The 7685-nt window shown below is 39.0% G+C and overlaps 1 pseudogene; it reads left to right on the top strand.

Annotated features, from left to right (window-relative positions):
* The first annotated feature begins 315 nt into the window (after nucleotides 1–315).
* On the top strand, nucleotides 316–700 carry LOC122452934 (annotated as a pseudogene).
* The last annotated feature ends 6985 nt before the right edge of the window (nucleotides 701–7685 follow it).

The following is a 7685-nucleotide window of genomic DNA, read 5'->3' as shown; positions in this document are numbered from 1 at the left end:
TAATGTTTAGTTAAGGCTGGGGAGGGAATTTTGTTTGTTTATTTGGCCATGCTGCACAAGCTTGTGGGATGTTACTTCCCCAACCAGGGATCAAATCCATGCCCCTTGCACTGGAAGCACAGAGTCTTAACCACTGGACCACCAGGGAATTCTGCAAAATGTTTAAAAGATAAAAGCTGCTGCAGTAAAGCCCAAGATGGCTGCTTGCACCTGGTACCCATGTGATGGGGAAGGTCTGTTATCTCCTTGAAGGCCACGTTTGGCCCTCTCTCCTGTACTCCTGTGGTAAGCTGTTGTAGGGGAGAGATGAGAACAATGGCAGGGAACCTCTCTTGGGTGGCAGGCTGTAACCTATGGGACCGGTGCCTCTGGCCTGTAGAAGCTTCTCTCTGGGTGTTCCCAGATTGTTCCATCTAAGGGTCACCCTCCTGCCCCCAAAGTGGCTGACCATTGGAACGAGAAGAGGGCCATGCTTGGGGTATATGACAACATCGGGATCCTGGGCAACTTTGAAAAACACCCCAAAGAACTGATCAAGGGCCCCATTTGATTTTGAGGCTGGAAGGAGAATTAATTGCAGTGTTGTATCCAAAAGAAGAGAATGATTAGAAATAGGATGTTCACTGATGAACTGCACAACCTTAACAGGCTCATCAGCTATCTCTACAAATGCTTTAACCAACATGGAAAGCACTGGTAGAAGAGAAAACTGGGAGCTGTGGAAGAGGCATATCTATCACCCAAGAAAAGGAAGAGCTCTTTTCCTTCTGAGCAAAAGGACTTGTATACCCTCAGTAAAAAGGTGGGACTTCTTTGTAATAAAAAAAGAAAAAGATAAAGGGTTGCTGAAAGAAGGAAGACAAATATAGGGATATGATACGTAAAATAGTGCAGAAGTTAGCCAGTGTGGGGTTTTCAGCATCTGGCAGAATTCCTGGTGTTTGCATTATCGGTATCATTTATTGACTTGTTGGAGTAATGCTGAAAACAGTAAGTACACATTCAGATTTATCTCCCTGATACTTTAAAATAGAACGCATTCAGAAACAGACTTTATTTTAGGGACAACAGTCTTCCCAGGATTCCAACGTGTTTTCACATCTTGCTTAAAACTTATAATGTCCTTCTAAAGCCAATAGTAATTAAGAGTTATCTTTGCTGTTGGTTTGATCCCTGGGTCAGGAAGATCCCATGGATAGAAACTGGCAACCCACTCTCTTGGAAAGTATTCTTGCCTGGAGAATTCCATGGACAGAGGAGCCTGCTGGGCTACAGTCCATGGTGTTGCAAAGAGTCAGACATGACAGAGCGACTAATATTTTCACTCTGCTGTATTTTAGAGAAGTGGGGCATAGCAAATTTATGATCTTGCCCTGAACATATTCCTAAGTATTATTTCATTTTAAAACCCTACACTGTCCCCCACACTAAAAAGTAAATTCCACAAATCATTCATTCTATAAATGTTTATTGCCATGTTCCAATCACTGTTCTAAGGACAGTTTTTCTCAGGGAGCAAAATATAAAATTTTATGTCCTCATAGAATCTACATTCTGTTAAAAGGAGACAATAAGCTTAATAAATAAGTAAATCATAGGTGTTTTTGATGGTAGTCAATCCTATGCAGAAAACAGACCATGAGGGCAATGGTTTAATGTTTTTTTAGATGAAAACCATGATGCTCAGAAGAATGCCTGGCTCAGGGAGGCACAATGAATATTTGTTGAATAAATGAGTGAATAAATGAATAGGTGTAGTTCAGGCTGTATGTTTGGCTTCTAAGGGTTTCAATTTGCACTTTTGGACTGGTTTTATTATTATTATTATTATTTTAATAAGTGCAGCTGTAGAAATAATTTAACATGTGTCCTCCTTTTCTGTTCTGCTTTGCTCAAAAAGGTGGCATAGTATAGTGGTTTAGCACAAAAATCTCTGGAGCCAGGGTGCACAAATTCAAATCACAGCTTTATCACGAATTTCTGAAAACTTTAATTATATTTGTAACAATTTTTAAATTGCATTCCTTTCATTAACTAAAACTTGAGGCTTTGCATTTTGAAGATCTCCCACTTACAGATAATTTCAATATTGTTTGTTAGCATCATCCTGATCATACCCTTGAGTTCTTGTATTCAGTCAACAATTTTGTGTCAGTTGTTTGCAAGAAACTGTCCTGGGTACTAAGGATATTGTATAATGATGTGCTGGTCATAGATGGATATTAGAGAGTCTCTTCTCCTCTTAACCAGGAATTTGATATATCTAGATTCTACACAAGATGTGAACGTCTGGTCAGCTGGGACTGCCTCATTCACATCTAACATCCTTAGAACTTTACACAGTGACTGGTACATGTAGACATACAGCAAATATTTAATGAATGAAAAAAATTTATTGTGTAACAGTTAATTATATGTGTAAAAGGCTCACCTGTGTCAGTGGTTGGACATTCTGTTTAAAATATCTTTGGTCTGTCTGAGGTGGACCCGCCTAGGTCTAGACTCCCTTTCATACCAAGAGAGTCTGCATGGATGGAGGACCAGGTGACCTATGACTTGGCAGGATCCCAGAATATGCTTCTCTGCATTGGACATCAGCCAGCATGGGGCCAAGATCAGAGAATAACTTCTTCCATCCTTAGATGTGCTGTTCCAACTCTCCGTTGTGAGCTGATTTTTCATTTCTGTGTTTTGGTTACATTTTCTTGTTTCTTTTTTTGGAAGGGGCCTTGTTTTGAAAGTATGGTTAGTTAAGATGTCTCAGTCAAATAATAATTTATTAGCTATGATATAATGATATCAAAAAATAGCAAGCTCTTTGGCTGTTTATTTTCCTTGTTGTGGATAGAAAAATTAAGTATAGAGATGTCTCAGTTGCTATGGATACCAGTCTTTGAGATGATAAAATTCTTTTAACATAATCCACTTCAGTTAGGTTGGCTTTTTTCTTAAATATTATGTCTACCCAGCATACTCTTTTTAAATAAAAAATTACATCCCATTCTCCCAATATCAAAAAATGTATTTTAATTTTTTCTCTAATTTTGCCCTGAAATTTTTCATTATCTTACAGCTCCTATTTTTTTTTTAACACTAGAAAAGGTGATTTGAAGAAATTGATATCTCTGGTTTTAATTCTATCTAAGCAGGAAAACTCATTTCATTGGTTCCACATAAGTACACACAAATGTCGCAGTATGATTGACCCAATTGTAATGTTCAGATGTTTTAAACTCAGTGTTTGAGAACCAGATTGATTATTAAAAGTTACATAACCATTTCATTGGTTTATTGAGTCAGAATTCTTTAAAATAGAATCTCTTTAGGATGAATACTTTTGAACACAGCATCAAGTTAATTCATTGTTGCAGAGGGGAAAAAAATCACCAAATCTACAAAATTGTTGTTCAGCTGTTCAGTCATGTCTGACTCTTTGTGACCCCATAGACTGCAGCATGCCAGGCTTCCCTGTCCTTCACCATCTCCTGGAGCTTGCTCAAACTCATGTTCATTGAGTTTGTGATGGCATCCAACCATCTCATCCTCTGTCGTCCCTTCTCCTCCTGTCTTCAATCTTTCCCAGCATCAGGGTCTTTCTAATGAGTCAGCTCTTTACATGAGGTGACCAAAGTTTTGGAGCTTCAGCATCAGTCCTTCCAATGAATATTCAGGGTTGATTTCCTTTAGGATTGATTGCCTTGATCTCCTTGCTGTTCAATAAAACTCTAAAAATGGCAATAGCTCATCATTCATCTATTTTTCAAAAGGAATCATTAGAGTGGATTTATCAAAACCCTGTATGCTTTTGAACTCCTACTTTGGTGCCTCATTCTTCATTTTAATGTGTATCTTTTTTGGGGAGTTCATTATATAAATTAAAAATCTGTGCAGTAAACATTTTTCTGGACTGTTTTGCTAGAAGCTGCCATGTTGGAGATGAAAGGGCCAATTGATGAATTACAAGGCCTGGATGTTAGTCCCAACTCTGTCTCTAGTTGTGTGGCCTCAGATGAGTCATTTAACCTCTCAGATCTTAATTTCCTCATTCAAAAATTAGAGGTCAGGCTACATAATTTTCCAAAGCCCCCCTTGACATCCTAAAGTATCTACATTGCTTTGAAATTTATCCAAATCTCCAACTGATATCCGGCATCAAGGTTAGTAACTGTTTTAAATAGGCTTACCAAGTTCAAAATGAAATAGAAAAGAGAAAGCTTTAGAAGTGCAAGCCTGCTAGCAAGATTTATTTTTTCCAGTCCTGTACCACATTTCAAATTGTTTTAAATTTTCAGTGGAAAATAGGAATTAGACCACACTCAGGTGGATCATTCCAAAACCTTTATTGTTGGTGATACTTTCTCCAGATGGAAATTAAGTGTGTAAAAGTAATACTGGCTAATACTAACATTTATTGCCTTTACTAAATGTCAGACGTTTTGCTAAGTGCTTTATATGACTCTTCTCATCAATCCTAACAGCAGCACTATGACACAGATATTATGGTGGGTTTTTTTTTTATGGTGTTTATTTTACAGACAAAAATGAACATAATAAGGTCTTAGATGGCTCAACTAATAAGTGGCAGGACCAGAATTTGAATTCATGCTGACTTTTGATGTCCAGAGGATATAAACTCTGTAATGCACATACGTTCAGATTTTATACATGTGTGTGTTATACATTCTTCATGTGTTTCAAAATATGTCATAGTCTCCTGTGCAGTGGTCCTTCTATGCATGCCTGATCTCAGTGAAAAGCACCGTACTCATCAATAAACAACAAGACAGAAACTTGGGAATTAACTTCTCATTATCTTATTTCCACTCCCTATAAATGCAGCCTATCAGCAAGTCCATTCCATTTTATTTATTAAATAGCTCTCACAGTGGATTTATGGGTCAGGGTCCCAAAGCAACCCTGGCACACTTGAAGTGTATTACCTAAGAGACTTTAATGAAGATACTATAGTGGTGTGAGAAAGCTCAAGATAACCTACAAGCAATGATGGAGCACCTAGGAACTAGCAACAGTGGAATGCTGTTAGCATGTGTTATGAAATGAATTGTGTCCCCCCAAAAAGATATATTGGAGTCTAACCTCCAATGCTCAACCTCTTACTTAAGACTTTAACTGGGTCCTCATTGCTCTTAAGGTAAAATGCAAATTTAAAACTGAGCTGTAAGGCCATGTGGGATCTGGCCCCTCACAAAAACTTCTTTCTCACTCTTGCTATGTGTATGTGTGTGTGTGTTAGCCTCATGGACTTCCTCTCATTACCTCTAATGTGTTGTGCTCCCGCCCACCAGGGAAGCTTGGTATGTGGATGCTATTCCTTCAGCCTGGGTACAGTCCCCACCTTTGTTCCTATGTGTTAGTCTAGATATTTCTTTAGCAAACAGAACACTCGAGCCATCAGTCCTAATTTTTGAGTCATCTCAGGCTCCAGAGGATGAGTGACCAAATCTTCTGTTGGTTTCAGTCTCCACCATCAAGTCAGAGAGTTTTCCTGAATAACCAACTGAGCTCAGACCATTGCAGAATAGGACAAGTCATCCTCATTATTCCCTATCTAGAGTTCCAACCTATAGGATCCCTGAGTTGAAAAAAAAAAAAGAATTTTTTCAGCCACAGAATTTTGAGATAACTTTTAAAACTCAGTGATGCATATATGCATAGAAAATGTTTGGGATATATATATTTTAAAATATTAAGGATTAGTTTGTTTGGGACTGTCATTGGGATAAGATACATAGCAGGAAAAGGGAGGAGATGGCTATATGTTCAAGGAAAATAATTGTTTACCATACCGTGAAGTAGAAGAAGCTTTGTGCATCTGAATAAACCAGGGGTTCTAGAGAGAAACTGACATGGTGTTGGAGGTGGGGTGGGAGGAGTCCATGAGACCTCAGAGCAGGTTTTAGAGAGGAAATTCCACCCCTTCTCTCCATTCCCACTATCACCTTTGATATTCTGGTTTGGGTCAACCAAATGTCACTCCAGAGGGTCAAGGGGAAGAACAAAGCTAGCAGAGTCTTTTGTTTGGGGGCTCTCTATAAGATGACCCTCTTTATTACAGTCAATTTCTGCAATAGCTGCTATAACCACACACCAAAAATCAATACAATAGCTGTTGAAAAGCTATGAATAGATTTCACGAGTGATATATCATCCTTGCTCTGTAAAAACTCACAATGAAAAAATGAGTTCTAGTTGCTATTCCTCTGGCTCTTGTTTTCAGTTATACAATTGAGACGAAAAGTTCCCAGAGACTAAAAGGACCCTGAGGTGAGAATCAGCCTGATACGTTCAAGTGACTGAAGGAAGGTTAAAGAATCATAAATAAGACGAAGAGAAATGAAATCTGAAGGTTAAGTAGAGAGCAGAATATGTAAGGCCTTTTAGGCCAAAATAAATTTTGGATATTATTTTTAATGCAACAGACAACCATTTTAGGGTTATAAACTGAGAGGTGACATGATCTGATTTACACTTTGTGCAGAACTCTCTGGAGTGCCATTTGGAGAACATGAGCAAAGGGACACCACTCAGGAGGTTGTTTTAGCTGTTCTGATGGAGGTGTATGATGCATAAGCCCAGACTGAAGTTTGGGCAGGGAAAATGGAGATAAGTGGTTGGATAAAGGACATCCTTTTGGGGTCGTGCTGTTGTTGAACAAAATGTGGGGGTAGGAGTAGGGGAGAAATCCAATGTGACATCCAGTTTCTGACTGGAGGGACTAGGTCAGTGGTGGTACCATTTTTTGAGATGGGGGCAGATTAAGGGAGGAGGATGTTTTGGAAAAATATGAAGACTTCTATCTTGGCGATCTTAGGTTTGAGATGCCTGGAGCCATCCAAGTAGAAGTGTTGTAATGACTCTAATGGGGCTCCGAGATTCCAGTCCTAGCTCCATTTCCCTGCCCTCCCCTAACTCCCCCATTCTGTTCTGCAAGTCACTGCTCTGTTAATCTTTCTAAAGCCTGGCTCGAATCATACAAGCTCCTTGCTGAAAAATATTCAGCATGCCCTTATTGCCCTCTGAATCATGCACCGATACCTCAGTCTGGTTTTCAACCCTTAATTTACATTCTGAGTGTCTTCTTTCAGCCTTATCTCTTGCTCTACTGTCTGATTTAGCCAAACTGAATAGTTTCCTATTCCTCAAACACCTTGCATATTCCTGTCTTCAAATCCTGTCTCAAGTTTTCCCCTTTACCTGGAATCTCCTCAAACTTGATAGTCATACTCACTTAGGATTCAACTAAGTTTATAAACTGTAAGCATATGACTCTAGACCTTTAGGATGTTGGTATAACACTGAATTATTGCTTTAGTTATTCTTCTTAAGTATGTCTACCATTTTCCTGGCATTTAAAATGCATTAATATAAAGCAACAGTTTTAAAGTCTTATTATTAAACAGTGAAGGGGTCATGTGGCTCCAAATGAATAGAATGAGAGGTACACATTTTTGAAGTTTCATTCAGTTCAGTTCAGTTGCTCAGTCATGTCCGACTCTTTGCAACCCCATGGACTGCAGCATGCCAGGCCTCCCTGTCCATCACCAACTCCCAGAGTCCACTCAAACTCATGTCCATTGAGTCGGTGATGCCATCCAACCATCTCATCCTCTGTCATCCCCTTCTCCTCCTGCCCTCAATCTTTACCAGCATCAGGGTCTTTTCCA

This window comes from Cervus canadensis, chromosome 14 (assembly GCF_019320065.1).
Source record: "Cervus canadensis isolate Bull #8, Minnesota chromosome 14, ASM1932006v1, whole genome shotgun sequence".
NCBI lineage: Eukaryota > Metazoa > Chordata > Mammalia > Artiodactyla > Cervidae > Cervus > Cervus canadensis.
Note: the sequence above shows the minus strand (reverse complement) of the source record. Positions and strands in the feature narration are given on the sequence as shown.